We start from the raw sequence: 26,207 nt of genomic DNA on the forward strand, positions 1-26,207 counted from the left end.
TTTTCACTTTTTTTTTATTATGTTATGTTAGTCACCATACATTACATCATTAGTTTTTGATGTAGTGTTCCATGATTCATTGTTCGTGTACAATACCCAGTCTATCCCAGAGTGGCTGCACCAGCTTGCATTTCCACCAACAGTGTAAGAAGGCTCCCCTTTCTCCACATCCTTGCCAACATCTGTTGTTTCCTATGTTGTTCCTTTTAACCATTCTGACTGGTGTGATGTGAGATCTCACTGTGGTTTTGATTTGGATTTCCCTGATGCTGCCTGATGTTGAGCATTTTTTCACATGTCCGTTGTCCATTAGTTTGTCATCTTTGGAGAAATGTCTGTTCATGTCTGCTGCCCATTTTTTCCCTGGATTATTTGTTTTTTGGGTGTTGAATTTGATAAGTTCTTTATAGATTTTGGATACTAGCCTTTATCTGATAATACATTTGTAAATATCTTCTCCCAAACTGTAGGTTGTCTTTTCGTTTAGCTCATGAATTCTTTGAGTTTCTTCTAGTGTCTGGAGTGAACTCTCAAAATTCATGTCTTCAATTTTTCCCTTGCCTCTGTGACTTGGAACCACTGAGAACTAATACTGTCCTTCTCTCTAAGCCATGCAAGCTAATGTGAGACAACTTGAGGCTTCGAGCCCAATATCTAGAAATTTCGACTGGCTGCCTTTAGAACTCAGAAACTGGGATTACAGCCTGTTCCAATCACTAATCTTTTGTTTTCTTTTGTTTCCATAGAAAGCCTCTTAACAACCTGATGCAAATACTTACACCACAACTGTGGGGGCCCATCTGCATGCCCACAACCTGAAATGAGACACAGGTACCTGCACTGACCTCTTCTCAGGACTAAGAGCCTGGCTTGATGAGATATGAAACAATCTACCAATGCAGAATAGGGTCATACCTACTTGCAGCTGATGGCCCAAGGTGTGAAAATATATTGCAGTAATACTTAGTTCTTTAAACAAATTTTCAGGGCCGCTGTGATACTGACTTAATTTCATGGCTGGACCCTGCAAGTTTGGGACAATAAATACCCAGTGGATTTCTTTTTTATTTTCTTTTTTTTTACTGTGTTATGTTAGTCACCATACAGTACAATTTCATAAATAAATGGAAAAACATTGCATGCTCTTGGATTGGAAGAACCAATGTTGGAGAAAGGGGAACCCTCTTACACTGTTGGTGGGAATGCAAGTTGGTACAGCCACTTTGGAAAACAGTGTGGCAGTGCCTCAAAAAATTAAATATACTGCTACCCTATGACCCAGCAATTGCATTCCTGGGTATTTACCCCATAGACACAGATGTAGTGAAAAGAAGGTCCATATACACCCCAGTGTTCATAGCAGCAATGTCCCCAATAGCCAAACTGTGGGAAAAGCTGAGGTGCCCTTTAACAGAAGAATGGATAAAGAAGATGTGGTCCATATATATAATGGGATATTCCTCGGCCATCAGAAAGGATGAATCCCCACCATTTGCTGCACAGTGGATTTCTGACTACTCCATGTATAATTGCTATAGAATTTGTTACTATAATTCTATTCATTTATTTATTTTTAAGCCATGGGCATTTATTTTCTCACAATTCTGAAAGGTAGAAATCTGAAATGAAACTGTCTGTAGGGTTGATTTCTTCTGGGGCCTCTCTCTTCAGCTTGTATGTGGCCATCTTCTCACTGGGTGTTCTCTGGGTTTCCTTTTGTGCATCCATGTCCTTATCTCTTCTGATAAGGGTTCCCTATATATTTGTCTGCATCCCCCATATAATTAATTTTAACTCAATTACCTCTTTAAAGAAACTGTTTTTATTTTTTTAAATTCAAGTTAGTTAACTAGAGTGTAGTATTGGTTTCAAGAGCAGAATTTGCTGATTTTTCACATACATATAACATCGAATGCTCATGCCAACAACTACCCTCCTTAATACCCATCTCTCATTTAACCCAACCCCCCACCCACCTCCTTTCCAGCAACCCTCAGTTTGTTCCCAGTAGTTAAGAGTCTGTTATGGTTTGCCACCCTCACTGTTCTTCTATTTTTCCTTCCCTCCACCTATGTTCATCTGTTTTGTTTCTTAAATTCCACATATGAAAGAAATAATATGGTATTTGTCTTTCTCTGACTATTTTGCTTAGCATAATACACTTACATCCATGTCACTGGAAAGGACAAGATTTCATTCTGTTTGATGGTGGACTAATATTCCATTATATATACATATATATAAAACATCTTCTTTATCCCATTCATTTTTCAATGGACACCTGGACTCTTTCCATATTTTGGCTATTGTGGACATTTCTGATATAAACTTTGGGGTGCATGTGCCCCTTGGAATCACTGTGTTTGTATCCTTTGGATAAATACCTAGTAGTACAATTGCTGGGTCTTAGGGTAACTCGATTTTGCACTTTTTGAGGAACCTCCAAACTGTTCTCCAGAGTGGCAGCACCAGTTTGCATTCCCACCCACAGTGTAAGAGGATTCCCCTTTTTCCACATCCTGACCAATACCTGTTGTTTCTTGTGTTGTTAATTTTAGCCATTCTGACAGGTGTGAGGTGGTATCTCATTGTGGTTATGATTTGTATTTCCCTGATGATGAGTGATGTTCAGTATATTTTCATGTGTCTGTTGGTTGTTTGGATGTCTTCCTTAGAAAAATATCCACTCATGTCTATTTAGATGTGCCCTTTCTGGGTTAGCACATTCTACTTGTGATTTTAGTATAGCAGTTACCCAGGCAGGAAATGTCCTCACCACTGACTCGGATGCTTCAGCATCACAGGATTGTGCTGTAAGGGCTGAGAGTTCCTTTGCCCCCCCTCTTTTTTGCTGATGTTTCCACATCAAAGAGGGCTGTCTCCAGCAAACCCATTTCTGGCCAATCAAAAAGACCTCCAGGCCATCTCCACACCCTGAGGTTCCTTTGTTTTAAAGAATCTGGGTGGATTTTGACACCTGACCATTTGGGCCACTTGCCTTTTCTCTTCCTGTGCTTGAAATTTTCACACTTATGTTTAAATTCACCAATAATGAGTGAGCGCTGAAACCCTCGGACCCCAACAACCACCCCAATAACAGCAGAAGCCCAGCCCCAGCTGCTGTGTCATTTACAGGTCTTGCAAGTAATACACCTGGGTTTTCCAAAAGTTTCCTGGGAGCTGTTGCTACAGGGCACCGTGAAATCCTTGCAGGACGCACAAAGGTGGTTCCCAAACAGCAGAGAAGGTGCGGGAGGGGATGGGGTGCTGTCTGGGAACCACACTGGCACATTCACAAATGGAATGCCCAGTCCATCTGCTGCTCAGGACCTGTGGCATGTAGACCTTTCCTCTTCTCAGAGTCCCCCCTCTCCTGCCCCGCCCCAGTCCGCCTGCACCCCACCCCAGGGCCCTGTCCTCAAAACCGGCTCTCAGGTGGAGAGGCTGCGGGATCCAGACTCCCTCAGGAGCAGCAGGGAAAACCATGAGAGAGCTTCACGAGGGGCAGGCACATGATGGTTCTCAAATCCTGAGACCTGTGAGCCTCAGGTTAACACCCCCACTTCCCATTCCTCACCTGAGAAAGGAAGGCTGGGCCACAGTAGAGAGGGAGCCAGGCTCTGTCCTCAGAAAATACCAGCAAGGACACTGCAACAGCCTGTGATTCCAATATGGCCGGTGGTGGAGGAGGGCAACAGGCCACGGGTGAGAGCTACCTGGTGATTGGACACAGGAGAGAGCTAACAGCTGAGAGCCTCCTGGTGATTGGCCAGGGAGAGTGGGGTGGGGAGAGCCACCTGTCCATTTTCCTGGTGCACTATGTTGACCTCAGGGGTCCAGGTGCAGGCTACTCCCTAACTCATTCAGTGACTCTATAAGACTCATGAAAGGTCAGGACACAGAGCAGGAAGAACAACCCAAACCCAGAAAAGTGGGGCATCATACCCATACATGGGAAATTTGAGGATACTACACAGGCACAAATGTCCCTCTCCTGTAGATGGCCCAGTGTGGTGTGGTCTGTGAAGTTAAAAGCTGTTCCCTCTTTTGGGGGTTTACTCCCAAGTGTCAGAGGTTCATGGCTGGATGAAAAGACCTGCCTGGTGTTGTAGCCATTCAGAGTGCAGTACCCACTTTGGGTCACTGGGCCAAGATGCTGGTGGTTCCATGGCATGCAGGTCTGTGGCCTGGGCTGGCTTCAGCCTGATGCTCTGGTAACATATCACTTGGGAAGCCTTTATCTTTTGGGGAGCCCTCTCCTGAGTGAGCAAAGAATGCCATGATCAAAGACAAGGGAAAGACTCACAGCTGGAAGAGCTCTCCATGGGAATCAAAGCCATAGATAATACTTTAAGAGAATTGGGTGGAAACCTCAAATTCATACAAATGGCTGTTAACAAAAGCAAGAACAGTAATAAATAACTCTCCACAAAAGAGTTTAGGCTAACAAATTCCTTCACAATGTCTGTGAAAGAATATCAACATTTTTTTAAAATCTGCTTTTTAATTTAGTATACCAGAAGGACTAGGTTGGAAGACCTTGCCAGAGGACCATGGCCCCCTGGACATGGCCCCGCATGAAAAGGGAGCTGGGAGCAAGGGAGGAGACCCAGGTTCTGAGCACAGAGGAGTCCTAGGCTGAGCTCCTCCAGCCTGAGTAGACATTCTCCCTACTGGAGGGGGACGTGGAGATGGAGGTGTCAGGGGCAGGCTGAGGTCCCTGAATTCCATAGCTTCTTTGGCCAAATTCAGTGCTCCCTGGAAGGTTTTGCCTTCAGGGCCAGATTTTCAAAGGTGAGAGGTCAGCACAGGTGCCCATCCAGGAGGCCAAAGAAGGGAAGCTGGGTTGGTGTGTGAGATACTTCCTGCAGAAGGGGTGGCATAAGCTTCAGATTGCCTATCATCTTTAAATAAAGAGTTATGTTGGGGTGCAAAAGAAGAGTTTAAGGATGTTTGTGATGCACAGCTCAGGATCAGAGTCACCACTGCCCCACACTAGTCACTGCATTCTCCAGATGGTGGGCAGGGGTCTCCACGGCTCTGAGAAAGTGACCATGATCCCCAGGTAGCTGACAGCACAACCTGCCCATCCTGGTCAACACTGTTCACACACACTGACTGCTCTAGAGCTCAAGGCCAGCCCCTGAGGTGGGTGCCAATCTGTTAGAATGGAAAAGGGAAACAGAGCATCTACAGACGTGTATCTTGGCATAGACCATTCCTGACCTGAGAAGTCACAAACTTTTTGGCAAAAGTTGGCTCCAAACTTGGGCCATTTCAACTCTCTGCCACAAGAATATTCACATTTCATTGGCCAAAGTGTCATACAGCCAAGGCCATCCAACAAGAAAAGTAAATGTGGTCCATTGGAAAGGCCATGGCCAGAAAAGGAAGGCAAAAAAATGGGGGAAAATAATACAATTTAATTTACTTTCCTAGCTTATAATCCACTCAACATAATGATGTTCCTTATTCTGTTTCCAGTGCCCAGCACCATGCCTGGCATTACTAAATAAAGACAAGAAGCTTGAAGGAATGAGTATGACCAGCTTTTTTCTAAACATGGTTTGTTTCTAATTCTTTTCATTTTGGATCCAGAAGGATTTAGTTTTGAATGCAAGCACCCTCGTTTGTAGCTCAGGGTTTTTGGCAATAATATATATAACAGTAAAATTAAGAACAGACAGTATTTCTTGAGTGTTTACTGTGTGCTAGAAACACTGCCAAGGCTCTTAGGTTTGCGCTGACATTTCAATCTTCAAACACATTAATGAGGTAGGCATTGCTGTCTCCATGTTGTAGATGAGGTGAGAATCAGAGAAGTTCAGGAATGTACTCAATGTCACACAGCTCGGAGGGTGTGGAGCTATGATGTGAACCGAGGTCCACTCTGCTCTGTAGCCTCCTTTCATGCACCATGCTATAGTGCCCCTACATGATAAGGTAAGCCCAACCAGCGTCACTTTCCTCATCTGTAAAATAAGAATAAACAAGTGCATGACCACTCTGTAGAATTGTTACCAGGTTCACAGAAAAGTCCTATATCAATAGCCGGACCCACTGAAGCTTGCATTATGGGCACTCAGCAACTATTATGTCCTTCTATCTTCTCCATTTCATGTCTGACACCTGATGCCAGACTAATGGAAACTTTCCTCAAGACGTGATGCTCATAATCCACAGTTACAGTTTTGTTAAACCTATACTACGCAACCACTAAGACCCTCGTAGGTCCTCCACTGAAGTTTTCTCCAAAATCCAACCATTAGCAGTGGATTTCTAAAACCCTTGGGAAGACTGTCCCAGTTGCTCAGCATATCCCCTGGTGCTAAGGTATTCATGAACCTTGATGGATTCTGAAGTTAGCTTCCCCCCAAGGAGGAGGATTTATAGAGTAGGCTTGAGGAGGGAGGTTCATGTCTCCGTTGAGTAGGTGGAGATAAAAAAAGCAAGTGGCAAGGGTAAAGTTGCCAGAGTGACCTGTGAGATGCCAAGCCCAGGAGAAGGGTGGGTCTTCCCAAACTCTGCTCAGAATTTCAGACTTAGAGGGTGGGAGGAGCAGTTTCTCTTCCAAATCAAGGGACATCTGTTTTGGTGAGCACAGTGTTGGACGAGAGGAAGGAGAAACATTTAACGAGTAACTACAGAGTGCCAGGCAACTTAGACAAGTAAGGCTATTGGATCCTGAAATAACATGTCTATTTTACAGTCAGGAAACAGAGCTTCTGAGAAGTGAAATAATTTGAGCAAGTTTATAAAGATAAGAGTCCAAGATGGGGACCTAACTCATGTCACCTAAGGTGAGAACTGAACTCACCTCCTCCATGGACACACCAACTCTACACCTATTTATAGAGCAGATCCTCCTGAAGAAGAACTGAGGGCAGCCTGAACAGCTTTTACACAACAGGAGACAGACAGAGACATCATAACACAGGAACCAGGCCTCAGCAGCATGCTACCTGCAGTGGGGAGGGATAGTTCTGGGGGCTGTAAGCTGATTTGTCTTCCCTGGGTCACAGAAAAGGAGCTGCAGTTTTTTGTTTTTTTTTTTAAGATTTTTTATTTATTTATTTGTCAGAGGGAGAGAGGGAGAGCGAGAGTGAGCATAAGCAGGAGGAGCGGCAGGCAGAGGGAGAAGCAGCCTCCCCACCGAGTGAGGAGCCAGATGTGGGACTCTATCTCATGATCCTCCTGGGATCATGACCTGAGCAGAGGGCAGACCCTTAACTGACTGAGACTCACAGATGTCTCAAGAAGCTGCAGTTTAAAGAGCAACTAAATGTGAAGGATCCACCCTGAGAGCCCCCCCAAAAATGGGGAAGGGGGTGGTCTTGGATCTCTTTCCATATAGAGGCGCTTGTAAGCACTATGGTTCACATTTCCCTCCTCCTTGATAGGATGGACAGAAGCAAGGTCTGAGCATCCTATACAGCTAATTACCTCGATGAGCTCTTGGTCCCCAGCCCACTCTAACCCAGCTGTGCCAACAAGGAAGCCCCAGCATGGCACACACGGGAACGCCCCTGGTCAGCATTCATGACAGCTCCTGACATCACACCAAGATGACACAGGTGCTAAGCACCCCAGAACACTCCAGGCCTGCTGGACTTCGACTTACTAAGGCACCCCTTGCATGGAGGGCTGCTTGACCTCCTGGGTCACTACTCCTTCTGCTGCAGCTGCCCTGACAAGGAACCCCCTATGTGGAAAGCCCAGACCCCCCCAACCCACACTCTGTCAGTACACTCAGAGTGCTGAAGACCCCGGGACACACCAGCTTTCACCCATTTGAGCCTTAGCCATCTTTCTAGGACCCCTCCCCAATCCTGAATCCACTTGAGCTATAGCTATCCTCCCAAAGTGCCTTCCCTGCAGAGAGCCCTGGGACACTCCAGCCCACACCCACCTCAGCTACAGCTGTTTGACCAGGGCACCCCCTGTGCAGAGCACCCCAGAAAACCTCAGCTCCTGATCCACCTCCACTCCAGCCACCCTCTGCAGAGAGCCCTGTGCCACCAGGTGTATCCACTTCAGCTTCACCTAACCGACATGGGTGCCCTCAGTGTGAAGATACATACACCCCTACATTTATTGTAGCATGACTTTCAATAGCCAAGATATGGAAACAACCCAGGTATCCATCCAGTAATGAATGGATGAAGGCTGCCCTTCAGCCTAACCACCACCTCTCTGCATGCCTAGCCACCAGACCCCAACTGTACCCCATGACCCCACACTCTGTCTGCACCTCCCAGAGGGTCCTAGCCCATAACCCGGTGCTTATGTGCCCCACGGCCTCTCCAGCACCTCCAGCTTCCCACACCCTGACAAACCACCAGCATCCTCAGGTCCCTGCACTCCACCTGCACCCTGAGGAGTCCCAGCCCACACTCCGGTGCCCCCACACCTATGACCAGAGAATCACCTAGAAGTACCTTCAGATCCTGGTCCTCCTCCTCCTTGGCAGCTCGGGCTGCAGCCCCTGGACCATGAAATCAGCATGCAAGAGAAATCCCAGTTGGAAGAAGAAGCACAAGACTCAGAATGTGAGTTTTCATGCACTTCATGAGGTCACACAAGGATCACCACATCATTCCAACCCCTTCAAAGCATGTTGTCTCTTATACTACATTACAAGTTAGAAAGGCTTCTTTGCCTTATCAGCCAAATAGTTTCCATCAGGGCCACTGCAAGGGAGCACAAAACAAAGTTTTGTAGGAATGCTAGCAATTACAGATTTCATAAATACACCACAGAGACAGTATAAGTCATCCTGGGACAGATTTATGAATGAGAGGCACATAGCATTGAAACATGGAGGGAGATTTCTCCCCAATAAAAACGTAAGCCTTTAGTGAATATAGCTCCAATTGCAAGCCTCTTCCATGCTGTACACTCAATGATCAAAAATAAAATCCACACATTGCCAGTTATTGATCCTATCAGTGGGAATTCACTTTATACACTTAACCACAAATGGTTCCTCCAGCATTTTATGTCTGATCTGTCAAAGCCTGCCCTCATGAAGCAGAACCCAGATGCTCTTGCATTTGGGACCCACCACAACATCCCTTCATCCACCGGGACACTCCCATCAGGAAAGCCTTGAATGTCTGTGTAGAAAGATGGTTGCCTGCCCTTCCTGTGGTGCATGAGTCAGGATACGTTGTAGATATTTATTCCAAGTCTGATGCCAACCTTGCTGCTGAGAGAACATACAGTAACTTAGATATCACCATGACCCAGACCCTCAGCACCGCTCACAGAGTCTTGAGGGTGCTGTGAAGTGCAGTAAGCTGGAAATCCTGGACAGATCAGTGTGGACTGACCTCTGTGGGCTGCTGGTCACAACTGAAGCAGATAGGATCGTGGGTGTCATTTCCCTGTCAGACACTCGGCACTCCCTGATACTCATGCCCACGGGAGGAGACAGAAGCAGAATGGCCACTGTGCATGGAGTAGACCTTGGAGAAAATGTGAACAAAGATTCTGGGTCAGGCTTTGCCTCATGAACACTGACCATGACAGAAGACTGTCGAATGGCTAAGAACGTGTATCAGGGTTTAGTGATGGGTATTTTTCCCAGTGATGTCAAAACCCAGCATAAGAAACAGATTTTATGTGTTTCAAGTTTCAGAATTGCATATAACACTATTTTCAGACCTTTGAACAATTTCAGATGCTATATGTTATCAAAGTCTGCTGCGTCCTGACTTTTTTTTTTTTTTTTTTCATCTCAAAGAATTCACTGGTCTGCAACAGGTAATATGACATAAGGGGAGAGCATGGCCTACTCAGACCTCGAACTGTATATCAGCACACGGGGTGTCATCGCTGCAGCCTGTGGCAGCTGGAGCCATGCGGGACTGAGATGTGAAAGCCTTTCAAACTTTCCCAAACCAGTTCTTTTCATTAGATTTGTGGAAATGCTGTAATTTGAATATAATTAGTTAATTTGTAAAAAAAAATGACACTTTTATGTATAGCGTGTTTTCAGATCTATAATGTAAACAAGTCTGCTTTAAGACAGGTTTATTTTTCCTTTAATGCAATATTTTACACATCTTGGTGGGTAACCTTCAGCAAACCCATTAATAAACCATTGGTTGTTATTGTAAATGGCAACTTCCTCATTTATGTTTGGATCTGGAATGGATAGGACTTTGAATATAGACACTGTTAGAGTTTAAAAGCTGATGTTTCTAAAAGCATGTGTGGAGACCTGCTCTGCTAGACTGGAAACAGGCAGCTGCTATGAGGAAAGGAAGTCCTAGGAAAACGTGGATTTTCTCCTTGTGTCGAAATGTAAAATCATGTCTGTATGACTGCTGACGGATTGTTGTAGCAAAGTGTTATTATGGCATATGAACTATTGTCACGGGGTGAAGAGAAACAATGTTTCCTAATGTAAGTCCTCTGAAAATGTCCACACTGTACATAGATATGAGTATAGTGTGATTTTTTTTTTTGGAAGATTGAAAAATTAAAAAAAAAAAAAAACCTTACTATCTGCAAAAAAAATCAGATGAATGGATAAAGAAGAGGTGGTATATACACACAATTGAAATTTACTCAGCCATAACAAAAAAGGATGAGATCTTGCAATTTGGAACTACATGGATGGACCCAGAGGGCATAAACAAGTGAAATAGGTCAGACAGAGAAAGACAAATACCATAGGATTTCATTCCTATGTGGAATCTGCCAAGCAAAACAAATGAATAAACCACTAAAAAAAAAACAGAATCAGACCTATAAATACAGAGAACAAACTGATGGTTGCCAGAGGGGAGGCGAGGGGGGCATGGGAGAAATGGGTGAAGGGGGGTGGGAGACACGGGCTTCCCCTAATGGGATGAACACCTCACGGGGATGAAAGGCACAGCATAGGGAATGTGGTAAATGGTATTGTAACAGAGTCTAGAATGACAGATTAAAGCTACATTTGTGGTGCGTGTAGGATAAGGTAAAAACTTGTCCAATCACTATAATGTCCGCCTGAACCTAACATGATATTGTCTGTCAACGCAGCTTCAATTAAAAAAATAATAAGTCAGAAAGAATATATATAAAACAGAATTGGGTTTGTCTGAGAGTCAAAGAAATCCAAATGCAATCCAGCTGCAATTAGCCTCACTCAGCCTGTCTAGGGGCAGCAGGTAACTCTGGTCTCTTTGAGGACACCCCACTCTTCACTTCTGTGATAATTTACTTCCAGTTCCCTTCTTCACTGATTTCTATTTCAGCTTCCTTTCCCGGCTTTTTCCTGTGTGCCCCTTTAGTGGTGTTCAGTCCTAACCCACATGCTCTTCTCTTCACGGTCCTCACGGGGAAGCCCATCTATCCCCTGGCTTCAGAGAGCACCTCTCTGCTCTTAATCTTCACTCCCCTGAGCTCCAGGCCCTGTGTATCTGCTCTTTGAGGAGACAGCTTCATCTGGCAGCTCAGTCCTTCAACAAGTAAGTGATGGGAGATTGCTATGTGTCAGTGAGGAACAAATATGGAAGGTTCCTGAACACATTCCAATTTTTTTTTTTTAGATGTCAGAGTCTAAATTTAGGATTGCATCAGTTGCATAGAACACCCAGTGCTCATTCCATCAAGTACCCTTCTTAATGTCTATCACCCAATGACCCTATGTCCCAGCCACCTCCCCTCCAGCAACCTGTTTGTTCCCTACAGTTGAGGTTCATATGGTTTGCCTCCCTCTCTGTTTTTGTCATATTTTATTTTTTTCTTCCCTTCCCCAATGTTCATTTTTTTCTTAAATTACACATATGAGTGAAATCATATGGTATTTGTCTTTCACTGACTTATTTCACTTAGCATAATACCCTCTATGTCCTTGCAAATGGCAAGATTTCATCCTTTTTGATGGCTGAGGAATATTCCATTATGTATATATATATATATATACACGTTCTTTACCAGAATTCTAAAAATGAAATTTTGCACCCCATTACTCATAATACTTTGCAGTAGCTTCCTCAAGCAGACTCCCTCCCCTCAGCTGTATCCTCAGATTCAAGTCTCCATCCCTCCTCCCTTCCAAACAGTGGTTGCTTTTCTACTTGTCAACTTGTAGCATTTATATGCTCAATCTCTGATTCATTTCTTAGGTCTTCAGAATGACTTGATAAGTTTGCAGTTATATTGGAGGGAGGAAACAAACTTAAAGCCTCCTCCCAGTACTTTCTGATTGGATACTGGCTATGAAGACTGTGAGCCTGGTGACAGGCTGGAATTTGTTGCCCCCCTTCTATGAGAGCTGAATGTCATTCTGGCAATCAGGCAATGACTTGTGACACAGCTTCATCATTCCCAGGATTCTGTTTATTGTGGGAAGATGTACAAACACAATCTCTACCCTTCTCTAGACTTATATTTAAACTCTGATGGATGAGTTGAGAGTAGCATCTGTTCTACTACCATGTTGTCCGACCAACCCCACAAGTGTGATTTTTCATGGGGTCTAATGGCCCATGTCTTCATTAAAATCAGTGTCAGCATTTCAGTGAATGGTGACTCTGGGTGAAACACATAGCTTTGCACTGGTTGAGCCTTTCAGGCTCACCATGAACTTCACTATAAATACATCCCAAATATTAATTTTTTATCATGAGGGAAAATTCACCTGTTTTCCTTAAAACATGGTTTCTAGGCAATGATGTCATGAAGGTCATTGTGAAGCCATCAGTCATTGGCCAGCCAAACGTCATGGTGATTGGCCACCGAATGAAGCCAACCTGATGGCATCCTGGTGATTGGACAGGGCATGGTGGTGACATCACAAGAAGGCATTGTGATGCCCCAGGGCCATTATAAAAGCACAGCAACAGCCCAGAACGCACTGAGGAGAGAGATGGTGCATCAGTCAAAGCTCTTCCTGCTATTCCTCGACTTCTCTGCCCTGTTTTCTGCCCCAGCTCATGGTCAGCCCCCTGCCCACTGCTCCTGCGCCGGGCCTCTCTCCAACACTCTGCAGTCCACCTTCATGTTTTCACCTATCTTTGTGCCCCTCTGTGGTCCTGAGTGTCTCCACAACCACACCGGGTGACTGCCGGGTCTGTTTCCCACTGTGAAGATGGCCCAGCTGCTCAGGGACACACTCCCATTTGGCATGTGGGAGTGGGACACTAGGAATCAGAGAACAGTGGATTCTCAGCCAGCTGGTCCCCACACCACTGGGGTCACAACCAGGCTCAACACATGAAAGCTGAGCATGTCCTGAGGGAGCACTGAGCACACTAATACTCTGGAGCCCTCCAAACTGGCTCAGCACAGGACATATGAATGCCCTGAACATCCAGCTGACCCAGATGTGCACAATGTGTACAATGCCACCAGACACCTGGCAGAGAGGGCATTTTAGGGAACAAGTACATATTGGGTGAAGGAATCACCACATTGCTGGATACAGTGGGAGTCCTTGGAACACAGGACCTCAGACCACAAGCTCTCTAACCAGCTTAGCAGTGGAAATACGAATCCCCCAGACACCTGGCTGACCAGGAGGCCACAGAACACCAACACTCGAACACAGCAGAACATAGAGAAATTCAGTCCCCAGAACAGAACACCCACCTTTAACCCAAAGACTGGGAACACTCTGAGCACATTTGACACTAGGTAGTCACCCAGACACAGGGTGGACCAGGAACCCTCATACCACAAACTGGTCAGCCCAGTACAGTACAAGGGAAGTAAGTCCAGAGAACACCAGGCTTGCCAAGTGCCAAGAAATGATGAGCCCTGCATCCCAGCTCAACATTGAGAAAGGGATGTAACTGGACAACAGGCCCACCATGAGCATTTGGACCTGTGACCAACAAATCAACTCTGTGCTACGCCAAGCAGACACCTGGCAACAGGCTCAAGACGGGCCCTTGGACCGGGACACAAAAAAAATAGCTCTGCACTAAGCTAAGTAAGCTCCTGGACAGAGAGAACACCATGTGCCCTTGGACCTGGAGAACAACAACTCCATTCTGTGCTAAGCCAAGCAGGCACCTTGACAGTGGGTTCACCATCTGCCCCTGGACCTGAAGGTCAACATCTCAGCACTCTGTTAGGCAACACAGGCACCTGGATGGCAGGCTTACCATGTGCCCTTGGACCTGGAGACCAACAAAACAGCTCTACACTAGGCTAAGCAGGAACTTGGACAAAAGGCTCACCACGTGCCCTTGGACCTGGAGCCTATCAACACATTTCTGCCCATTGCCAGGTATTCACCTGGACAATGGGGTAACTATGTGCCTTTGGACCTGGAGCCCTGTTACACTGCTCTGCATTAGGCCAAGAAGTTGCCTGGACATTGACCTCAACTTTGCCCTTGGACCTGGAGACCGATCATGCAGATTTGCACTATTCCAAGCATGCACCTGGGCAGCAGGCTCACCATATGCCCGTGGACCTGGAGACCAACATCTCAGTTCTATGCTGCGCCAAGCAGGCACTTGTGCAGAGGTCTCACCTTGTGCCCTGGGACCTGGAGACTACCAACCTAGCTTGGTACATTGCTAAGAACTCACCTGCACAATGTAATCACCATGTGCCTTTAGACCAGGAAACCTGTTCCACTGCTCTGCATTTGGCCAAGAATTTACCTGGAGAGTTGCCTCACCTCATGCCCTTGGACCTGGAGAACAACTTCTCAGCTCTATGCTTGGCCAAGCAGGCACCTGGACAGAAGACTCACCACATGCTCTAGGACATGGATCCTTCTTTTACCCCAGAGCCCAGGGAACACAAACACTGGGATTGCTACTTGCTCTCAGGCTATAAGAACTCCAAACCTGCTTAGCACTACACCCATGTGTCCATTGGTCCCTTGGCCACCTGGGAGCCTTCAAGCCATGAGTCCTCCATCCCAGCTTAACAGTGGGCTAAAAAGCCACTGGGATAACAGTCTATCCTAAACCCCTCTGACTGGGCACCCTCCAACTCTGCAGAAAAGTGAGCATTTGAGTCCCTTTTCACCTTGGATTAACTTCAGCCTGAGGTCCTTGAAGCCTGCTGTCTGTGCATTATTCATCTTTTGGAAAGTTCTCCTCAAAAGAAAACGACACCATGCCCTAGAATGTGAAACAGACCAATGGTTTGAAGAGTTTGAATTAAAACTCACATCAGGAAATGAGGAGGGGGACTGGGAGGAAATAGTAGTGGAGACCCAGGACCTCATTGGCTGAGATTCTCCGGATGGACAAGAGGTGCTCCATCCTGGAGGGAGAGGTGGAGGCCTTAAACCAAGAGACCAAGCAATGCAGTGAGAGGCGGGCTCAGCTTCATTTGATGGAGTGGTTCTTCATTCAAAAGAAGGTCTTCCTGGAAGTTTTTGCCTCCCACACAGTGTCCACAGAAGTCTAAGTCTAAGCACCCACCCCCCAATGACATAGAAGAAGAGCTGGGGAAAGTGTGGTCATCTTTAGGAATCATGGCATGGTATAAATTTGAATATTAGGTTAAAGAATTTAAAATGATCATTTCTGAATGAGTGATTTATGAGAAACAACCCTGGGGTGATTGTGATGTGCAGCCTGGCTTGCAGTCACTATTGACACTTATGAGTCATCACATTCTCCTGATGGTGGGCAGGGGTCTCCATGGCTCTGAGAAAGTATCTGTGAATATTGCAGAGCTGACCCTGAGCAAAACCTGCCTGTCCCCATCAACACATTCAGACATACTGATCTCTACAACCCAAGCACAGCTACTGACATCAGCACAATTATGATTGGATGGAAAAAACAAGCAGTATGTCTGTACACAAAGATTTCTGCATAGAGAATTTCTGGCTGAGATCTCCCAGCAGATTGTTGCTAAACTTGAGATGGGACAATGATGCTATAGCTTCAAACTGTGGCCACGACAGCAGGTGTTTCTCCATGACAGGTTCCTGTGTGATACAGGCTGGTGAAGAGTAACTGTTACAAGGCCAGGGAACCAGGGTGGAGAGAGTCCAGAGGCATGGGACCATTCCCTATCTCTGAGCGAGGAGCTGTGGGGTCAGCACGGTAGGCAGAGCAGTGTGAGGGGCAGGATGGTGGGCTCTGTTCTGACCAAAGTAACACTGCAGGTATTGGGGGAGACATTTGGGATTCACACTGGGTGCTTTAGGTGCCTGTGTGTTTGTACATAGTAAGGCACAGTGGGAGAGAGTTGGGGACAGGTGCACCTTGGAGACTGTAGGGTCTACTTGGACATGAAGGATAAGGGCCACTTCCAAGAGGCAGAGCCGAGATTCTGTGATAAATTGAACACTGTGGGTCAGAAGGGAGTTGGAAGGTGACATTCCAGGGTCAGACCCTCCTGGAAAATGGTCCATCTTGGCTCCAGGGATGAGGGCTGGAAGCTCAGGTGAGCCACAGATCCCAGTGAGCTGGGGCCCACATGTGGCTCCAGTTGAGGTTGCAGGGGAAAAGCCTAGAGTTGTGACTTCTGGGCTGATCTCAGTCAAGACAGTGTGCTCATAACACCTGGGCATAAATAGATGGAACCATGAGAAAGCTTCTTCTTGGGATGAGAAGTGACCTTCAGGGGCTTTGGACATGGGAGGCTTGCCTCTGATGGTGTCTGAGCTGATTTGAGGGTGCTGCTTTCAGGAGTCTGGAGGCTGGTGGAGTCTAGGTCACTTAAATATAAGGGGGATGTGGGTCGCTTATGTGATTCCAACACTTAGAATCTCCTGTGCTTAGCTGCTCAGACCCTGCTCATCATACCCTGGGTTCTACAAACATCAGGCTCCTGGAACGGTTGGCACCCCGGAGCTGCTCACCCCTTGAATCCCCATTCCTTCATCTGTAAAATGGGGGTTACTTTGTTGGGAGGTGGTTGATTGAGCAGAAGGCAGGAGATGGCAGGAATGGGGAAGGAATATAAAAGGGCATGGGACAGATGCAGTCCAGAGTAGGGAAGGGAGAAGGGGGAGGGTAGACTGTGAGCCTGTTCGTTATCCTGGCCTTTCCCCTTCAAATGTAAAACATCAGCTCTGGGTCTGGGAGGACAACAGACTGGGTGCTGCCTCTGTCCCACACCTGGCCTTCTCTGCCCCTCTGGGTTACAGGGCATCACAACCTAACAGCTACCCAGTCACAGACCAGTAACCGAAACCTCCTGCCACCTTCACTGCTGCTTGACACCCACACCTTAGGGTCCTGGGGCCCTTAGGGAAGCTTGGAGCTCCAGTAACCAGGGTGGGACTGATAGATTTAGGAAACTATTCTGAGGTGCGCTGACAAGTAGAGCCCTACTACAGATCGAGAGGTAGTTACTGTGGCAGATGTCGAAGAGGTTACTGCCTATGTTCTCCTCTAGGATTTTAATGGATTCCTCTCACACTGGTGTCTTTCATCCATTTTGAGTTTATCTTATGTTTGGTGTAAGAGAACAGTCGAGTTTCATTCTTCTACATGTGGGGGTCTAGTTTGAACAGCACCAATTATTGAAGGGACTGTCTTTTTTCCATTGGATGTTCTTTCCTGCTTTATCAAAGGTAAGTTGACCATAGAGTTGAGGATCTTTTTCTGGGGTCTCTAATCTGTGCCATTGATCTACATGTCTGTTTTTGTGCCAGTACCATACTGTCTTGATGATTACCTCTTTGTAATACAGCTTGAAATCAGGCAATGTGATGCCTCCAGGTTTAGTCTTCTTTTTCAACATTCCCCTGGCTATTTGGGGTCTTTTCTGGTTCCATACAAATTTTAAGATTATTTGTTCCAAGTCTGTGAAAAATGCTAGTGGTATTTTGATAGGGATTGCGTTGGATGTGTAGATGGCTCTGTGCAGCATAGAGCTTTTAACGATGTTAATTCTTCAAATGCATGAGCATGGAATATTTTTCTATCTTTGTGTCTTCCTTAGTTTCTTTTATAAGTTCTCTCTGGTTTCTAGAGAATAGATGCTTTACGTTTATGGTTAGCTTTATTTCAAGGTATCTTATGGTTTTTGGTTCTATTGTAAATGGAATTGATTCCCTAATTTCCCTTTCTACAGTTACATTTTTAGTTTATAGGAAAGCAACTAAATTTGGTGCGTTGATTTTGTATCCTGCCACATTGCTGGATGCTTTATAAGTTTTAGCAATTTTGGGCTACAGTCTTTTGCGTTTTCCACTAAAACTATCATGTCATCTGTGAAGAGAGAGAGTTTGATTTTTCTCTGCCAATTTAAATGACATTTATTTATTTTGTCTGGTTGCTGAGGCTAAGACTTTTAGTACTATATCAAACAATAGTGGTGAGAGTGGGCATCCCTGTCATGTTCCTGACCTTAAAGGAAAAGCTCTCATTTTTTCCCCATTGAGATTGATATTCACTGTGGGCATAGATGGCTTTTATGACATTGAGGTATGTACCTCTATCCCTATATTTTGAAGAGTTTTAATCAGGAAACGATGCTGTATTTTGTCAAATGCTTATTCTGCATCAACTGAGAGGATCATATGGTTCTTGTCTTTTCTTTTATTAATGTTTTCTATCACGTTGATTGAATTCCGAATGCTGAACCACCCTTGCATCCCAGGAATAATTCCCACCTGGTCGTGGTGGACAATCCTTTAAATGTACTGTTGGATCCTATTGGTTAGGATCTTGGTGAGAATTTTGGCATCCATGTTCATCAGGGATATTGGTCAGTAAATCTCCTTTTTGATGGGGTCTTTGTCTGGTTTTGGGATCAGAGTAATGCTGGCCTCAAAGAACGAGTTTGGAAGTTTTCCTTCTGTTTCTATTTTTTGGAACAGCTTCAGTAGAATAGGCATCATTTCTTCTTTAAGTATTTGGTAGAATTCCCCTGGGAAGCCATCTGGCCCTGGTCTCTCGTTTTTTGGGGGAGGTTTTTGATTACTGCTTCAATTTCCTTGCTGGTTATTGGTCTGTTCAGATTGTCTATTTTTTCCTGTTTCATTCTTGGTAGTTTATAAGTTTCCAAGAAAACATCCATTTCTTCCAGATAGGTTAATTTGTTGGCATATAGTTGCTGATAATAATTTCTAATACTTGTTTCTATTTCCTTGGTAGTAGTCGTGATCTCTCCCCTTTCATTCTTAATTTTATTAATTTGGTCCTTTCTGTTTTCTTTTGGATAAGTTTGGCCAGAGGTTTATTGATTTTATTAACTCTTTCAAAGAACTTGCTTCTAGTTTTGTTGATCTGCTCTACTGTTCTGCTATTTTCTATTTGATTGATTTCTGTTCTAGTCTTTATTATTTCTCTTTTCCTGCTTGGTTTAGGCTTTATTTCTTGTTCTTTCTCAAGGGCATTTAGGTGTAAGGTAAACTTGTGCATTTGGGATTTTTCTAATTTTTTGAGAGAGGTTTGGATGGCTATGTACTACCCTCCTAGGACCACCTTTGCAGCATCCCATAGGTTTTGAACTGCTTTGTTTTCATTTTCATTGCTTTGCATGAATTGTTTAAGTTCTTCTTTAGTTTCCTGGTTGACCTATAAATTCTTTAGCAGGATGTTCTTTAACCTCCAAGTTTTGAGTTCCTTCCAAAATTTTTCTTGTGATTGAGTTCCAATTTCAAAGCATTGTGGTCTGAAAATATGCAGGGAATAATCTCAATCTTTTGGTATTGATTGAGATCTGATTTATGAGTCAGCATGTGATCTCTTCTGGAGAAAGATCCATGTGCGCTCGAGAAGAATGAGTATTCTGTGGTTTTAAGATGGAATGTCCTGTATAGGTCTGTGAAGTCCATCTGGTCCAATGTGTCCTTCAAACCTCTTGTTTCTTTGTTGATTTTCTGCTTAGATGATCTGTCCATTGCTGTGAGTGGAGTGTTGAAGTCTCCTACTATTAATGCATTATTATCAATATGTTTCTTTATTTCTGTTATTAGTTGGTTTATGTAGTTTGCTGCTCCCATGTTGCTGGCATAGGTATTTACAATTGTTAGATCTTCTTGTTGGATAGACCCTTTAAGGATGATATAGCATCCCTCCACATCTCTTACTGCAGTCTTTGGTTTAAGATCTAATTTGTCTGATATGGGGATTGCTACCCCGGCATTCTCTTGACATCCATTAGCATGGTAAATTGTTCTCTATTCCTTCACTTTCAATATAGAGGTGATTTTAGGTTCAAAATGAGTCTCTTCTGGACATCATATGTCAAAGCAGTGTGTTCCTCTTGTTCCTGAGTGATTTTTGTTCTGTGTGTTAGAAAACGCTACATCCCAAAATTGCAAGGAAAATAATACTTACAAATAAAGATAAAACTGAACAGTGAAAGTAAAGCATATATATATAAAGATAAAATTGAAGAGAGTGAAAGAGGGACAAAAATGAAGCATATATCTTTAAAAAATGTAGATGTGAAAAAATACAAGCTAAAAAGCGACTATGAAATATAAGTTAGTATAACAAACATCTAGTTGAAATGAGAAAAATGTAAAAGTAAAAAGAAAAAGAAAAAAAACGTAAGAAAATAAAAAAAAATAGGAGAATTTTATCCGAAAAATAAAGGAGTCGTGAGGCAACACCTGGACTCAATATACTATTTTCCCCTGGTGTTGGAATTGTACAGTCTCGTGGAATCCATAGGCTTGTCCACCTGTTCTTCCAGACTTTCTTCTGGGGGAGGGGCCTGCCACGCTGTTTCTCAGGTATCCCTGCCTGGGCGGAGTTGCCCCACCCCCTATCAGCGGGAAGGGCTCAGTGCAAAGTGGTCCTCTGTGTGGCTTTTGTTCGGTGGAGGATTTCCTCGCCTCTTTGGAAGATCAAAGCAAAAATGGCCATAGCCAAAACTCTGGCCCAGAGCAGAAAGTTTGCAGTCTGCCCTCTAGTAAACCCTCAGGGACAATAAGTCTCCACTTCTGTATGCGAGAAAAACCAGATCTCCTGCAGCATACACCCACTGTAGCTCTCTTGGAGGTAGTCCCAGAGGCCCCTGAGTGCCACTAAAACCGTGAGCAGCCATGGGCTCCTGCATGAACCCAATGCTCCTAGATCATGTCTCGGTGCCTCTCTAATGTCCTTTCTGGGCCACTACTCCCCTGCGAGCTTTTGGCCAGTTGCAGGCTCAGGTTCCATTCTTTTTCAGGCTGCTTAGGAAAAGAGCGATTACCGACCAGCTTGGTTCGTGGTTCATGACGACCCAAGGTGAGAGTCCCCTCTTGGGTTCGCTGACCATAACTCGTCTGCTCAGGCATTCTACCTGTTCAGGCACCCCGGTAGTTCTGTGACTTCTCAGATCCCAGGACCACAATGCCCTACCTAGAATTCTACCTTTTCGTTTCCAGAGCCCCTTTTCAGGGAGGGCTCGCTCTCCCTAGAGCAGATTTCTAAGGGTTCTTATTTTGCCTTCCGATGTTATATCATTTTCCAGGAGCCAGCCAATGGAGGCCCTCTCCTTCTGTTAATCTTTTGAAATCTCCCCCTAGATTCATGATTCCGCACATCCTACCTTGCAAATAGCAGTAGCTTTACTGCTTATAGAGATCCAGGTATATATTCTTACATCTCGGGGGGATTTTATGGGTGTTCAAAATGGTTTGATAGATATCCAGCTAAATTCAGGGGACCAGTCGAAACGGGGTCCCCTACTCCTCCATCATCTTGCCTCCCTCCTCGACTTTGAAAAGTTCCTTATGTATTTTGAGTACTAACTGCTTATCATATCTGTCATTTGCAAATATCTTCTTCCATTCTGTAGGTTGCCTTTTAGTTTTTTCAATTGTTTCCTTTGCTGTGCAGTAGGTTTATATTTGATGAAAACCCAATAGTTTATTTTGTTTTTGTTTCCCTTGCACCAGGACTCATATCTAGTAAGAAGTCGCTATGGCCAATGCCAAAGAAGTTACTGTCTATGTTCTTCTCTAGGATTTTAATGGTTTCCTGTCTCACATTTAGGTCTGTTTTCCATTTTGAATTAATTTTTGTATGGTGAAAGAAAGAAGTCCATTTTCATTCTTTTGTGTGTTTTATCCAGTTTTCCCAATACCCATTTGTTAAAGAGACTGTCTTTTTCCCACTGAATATTCTTTTCTGCTTTGTTGAAGATTAAATGACCATATAGCTGTGGGTTCATTTCTGGGTGTTCTATTCTGTTTTATTGATCTGTCTATTTTTGTGCCAGTAACATACTGTCTTGATCTCTACACCTTTGTAATATAACTTGGAATCTGCAGTTAGGATGCCTCCAGCTTTGCTTTTCTTTTCAAGATTGTTTTGGGTATTCGGGATCTTTTGTGGTTCCATATACATTTTGTGATAGTTTGTTCTAGCTCTGTGAAAAATGCCATTGGTAATTTGATTTGATTTTCATTAAATCTGCACGTTTCCTTGGGTTGTATAGACATTTCAACAATGTTTGTTCTTTCAATCCATGAGCGTGGAGTATCTTTACATTTCTTTGTGCTGTCTTCAATTTTTTTTATCCGTGTTTTATAGTTTTCATAGTAAAAGTCTTTCACCTCTTTGGTTAGGTTTATTCCTAGGTATCATGGGTTTGGTTGCAATTGTAAGTGGGATTGATTCCTTGATTTCTCTTTATGCTGCTTACTGATTGCTGTGTAGAAATGCAAAAGATTTGTATTCCTTGAATTTGCTTAATTCTTGTATTCTAACAATTTCTTTTTCTGAAAATTTTTGTCATTTAAAATCAATTAATTAATGTATAGTGTATTATTAGTTTCAGGGGTAGAGTTTAGTGATTCATCAGTTGCATGAATTGCATGAATGATTCGTCTAGTGCTCATTACATCAAGTACCCTCCTTAATGTCCATCAACTAGTTACCCCATCCACACATCCAGTTCCCCTCCGGCAACCTTCAGTTTGTTTCCTATAGTTAAGAGTCTCTTATGGTTTGTCTCCTTCTCTGATTTCCTCTTATTTTATTTTTGCTTCCCTACACCTATGATCCTCTATGATGTTTCCTATATTCCACGTACGAGTGAAATCATACAATATTTGTCTTTCTCTGACTGACTTACCTCACTTAGCATAATACACTCTATTTTCTTCCACATCATTGCAAATGGTAAGATTTCATCTTTTCTGATGGATGAGTAATAATCTGTTTTACACATATACCACATCTTCTTCATTCATCTGTCAATGGACATCCAGGCTCATTCTGTATTTGGCTACTGTAGACATTGTTGCTATGAACATTGGGGTGCAAGTGCTCCTTTGAATAACTATGTTTGTATCCTTTGGATAAATACCTGGTAGTACAACTGCTGGGACAAAGATAACTCCATTTTTAACTATTTGAGGATCCTCCATTCTGTTTTCCAGAATGGCTGCCCCAGTTTGCATTCCCACCAACTGTGTAAGAGGGTCCCCCTTTCTCTGCATCCTGACCAACTTCTGTTCTTTCCTGTGTTGTTCATTTTAGCCACTCTGACTGGTGTGAAGTGGCATCTCATTGTGGTAGTGATTTGTATTTCCCTGATGCTAAGTGATGTTGAGTATTTTTTCATGTGTCTCTTGACCACTTGTATGTCTTCTTTGGAGAAATGTCTGTCCATGTCTTCTCCCCTTTTCTTGACAGGATTATTTGCTTATTGGGTGTTGAGTTTGAGAAATTATTTGTAGAGTTTGGATACTAGCCATTTATCTGACAAGACATTTGTAAATATCTTCCCTCATTCCATAGGTTGTCTTTTAGTCCTAGAAACATATGAACTACCAAAACTGAAACAGGAAGCAATGGAAAACCTGAAAAGACCCTTAATGAACAAAGAAATTGAAGGAGTAATTAAAATCTCCCAACAAACAGGACTCCAGGACCAGTTGGCCTCCCAGGAGAATCCTATTAAACATTTTAAAAAAAGTAATATATATTGTACTGAAGCTTTTTCAAAAAACAGAAACGGAAGGAAAACTTCCAAACTCATTCTATGAGGCCAGCAATACCTTGAAGCAAAAACCAAAGACTCCACCAAAAAGGAGAATTAAAGACTAATATCCCTGATGAACATGGATCCCAAAATTCTCACCATGATACTACCCAATAGGATCCAACAGTATATTAAAAGGATTATTCACACCAACCAAGTACAATTTATTCCAGGGCTGCAAGTGTGGTTCAACATACACAAATCAATGTGATACGCTACATTAATATAAGAAATGATGAGAAGCACATAATCTTTTTAATAGATGCAAAAAAAGTATTTGACAAAATGCAGTATACTTTCTTGATTAAAACTCTCTGCATTGTAAGTCTGGAGGGAACATTCCTCAGTATCATAAAAGCCTTATACAAAAAACACACAGAGAATATTATCCTCAGTGGGGAAAAAATGAGAGCTTTTCCTGTAAGGGCAGGAACATGAGAGGGATGTCCAGTCTCACCACAGTTAATCAACATATTGCTAGAAGTTCCACCTTAGCAATCAGGCAACAAAAAGAAATAAAAGGCATCTAAACTGGCAAAGAAGAAGTCAAAGTTTTACTCTTCACAGATGACATTTTCCTCTATGTTGAAAACCCAAAATATTCCACCCCAAAATTGCTAGAAATCACATAGGAATTCAGCAAAGTAGCAGGATATAAATCAAAGCAGAGAAGTCAGTTGCATTTCTATACACTAACAATGAGATAGAAGAAAGAGAAATTAAGGAATCGATCTTGTTTAGAATTGCACCAAAACCCATAAGACACCCAGGAATAAACCTAACCAAAGTGATAAAAGATCTGCACTCTAAAAACTAAAGAACACTTATAACTGAAATTGAAGAAGACAGAAAGAAATGGAGAAATAACCCATGCTTATGGATTGGAAGAACAAATATTTTTAAAATGTCTATGCTACTTAGGGGTAGAGGCAGGATGGCAGAGGAGTAGGGGACCCTATTTCAACCGATCCCCTGAATTTAGCTGGATATCTACCAAACCACTCTGAATACCCATGAAATCAGACTGAGTTGTAAGAATATATATCTGGATCTCTACAAGAAAATCCCCAGCAATCTCGAGTTATGAAGGGCTGAGCTGTGATTCTGTGGGCAGATATAGGAAAATAAACAGAAAGGGGAGGGAGCTGCCATAAGCTGGCACTGGGAAGGTGATATAACACTGGCACAAAAGCAGGCAAAGCTGGGGACCAGACACAGACTCACAGACGGATAGCAGCGGGGAAAGGACTTTAGTGCAGCCCCCAGACAGCATCCAGGAGCTACAGGTCCCTGTGCATGAACTGGGGGCTGTTCACGGTTTTAGAAGCACAATGGGCAGAGCCACATCCAGCCCTGGGATCAACCTCTGGGAGAGTTGCTGTGGGGCGCAACACTGTGTGGGCTGTCGGTTTTAGCAGCACAGACAGAAACAGAGACTGTGTGTCCTGGAGAGCTCAGTGAAGAGCATACTATGATTTCTCTGCCCTGGGACAGAAGTTTGGGGGCGACCATTTTTACTCTGATTCTCAGAAGAGATGTCAAAAGTCGCCAGAGAACAAAAGCTCAAAAAACGGGTTTGCACTGACCCCAACCCCCAACAGGGGGTAGGGCAACTCTGCCCAAGCAGGGTTGCCTGAGAAACAGTGTGGAAGGCCCCTCCCACAGAAGACAGGCTGGAAGAACAAGAGGACGACCACCCTAGGGTCCCTACAAAACAGGTGCATCCTGATTGGGTGGTAGTTAATACTTTGGACTCTGTACATTCCCTCAAACACCCTCCAACAGAATAAATAATAGGAAGAACCCCAAACAAAGAAAAGAACCAGAGATTGTGGCCTCTGCCACAGACCTAATGGTTATGAATATAAGCAAGATGTCAGAGATAGACTTCTGAGTAGCAATTATGAAGTCAATATCTAGGCTTGAGAAAAATATTAGCAGCAATATAGAATCTCTAAGGGCAGAAATGAGATCTAATCAAGCCGAACTTAAAAATGGTATAAATGAGATGCAGTCTAAACTGGATACCCTGACAGGCAAAGAAAAGGAGGCAGAAAAATGAATTAGTGAGCTAGAAGATATGATGATAGAAAAGAAGGATGTGAAGGAGGCCTGGGATAAACTCATGAAAGCCCAAGAGATAAGATTGTATATATGATGCATAGCCTCTTTCTTTATTTATTCTAATTTATGAGAGAGATTAATGATGCGTGAAACATTCCAATGTCAGAATTATTAGGATCCCTGAGGGGGTGGAGAGAAAGAGAGGACCAGAAGATATATTTGAGAAAATTGTAGCTGCAAACTTCTATATTCGGGAAAGAAACAAGCATTCATGTCCAAGAGGCAGA

General features: G+C 43.8%; 1 pseudogene; it reads left to right on the forward strand.

Annotated features, from left to right (window-relative positions):
• The first annotated feature begins 8,503 nt into the window (after positions 1-8,503).
• LOC116627921 lies at positions 8,504-9,515 on the forward strand (annotated as a pseudogene).
• Positions 9,516-26,207: the final 16,692 nt, after the last annotated feature.

This window comes from Phoca vitulina, unplaced genomic scaffold, assembly GCF_004348235.1.
Source record: "Phoca vitulina isolate PV1807 unplaced genomic scaffold, GSC_HSeal_1.0 scaffold106, whole genome shotgun sequence".
NCBI lineage: Eukaryota > Metazoa > Chordata > Mammalia > Carnivora > Phocidae > Phoca > Phoca vitulina.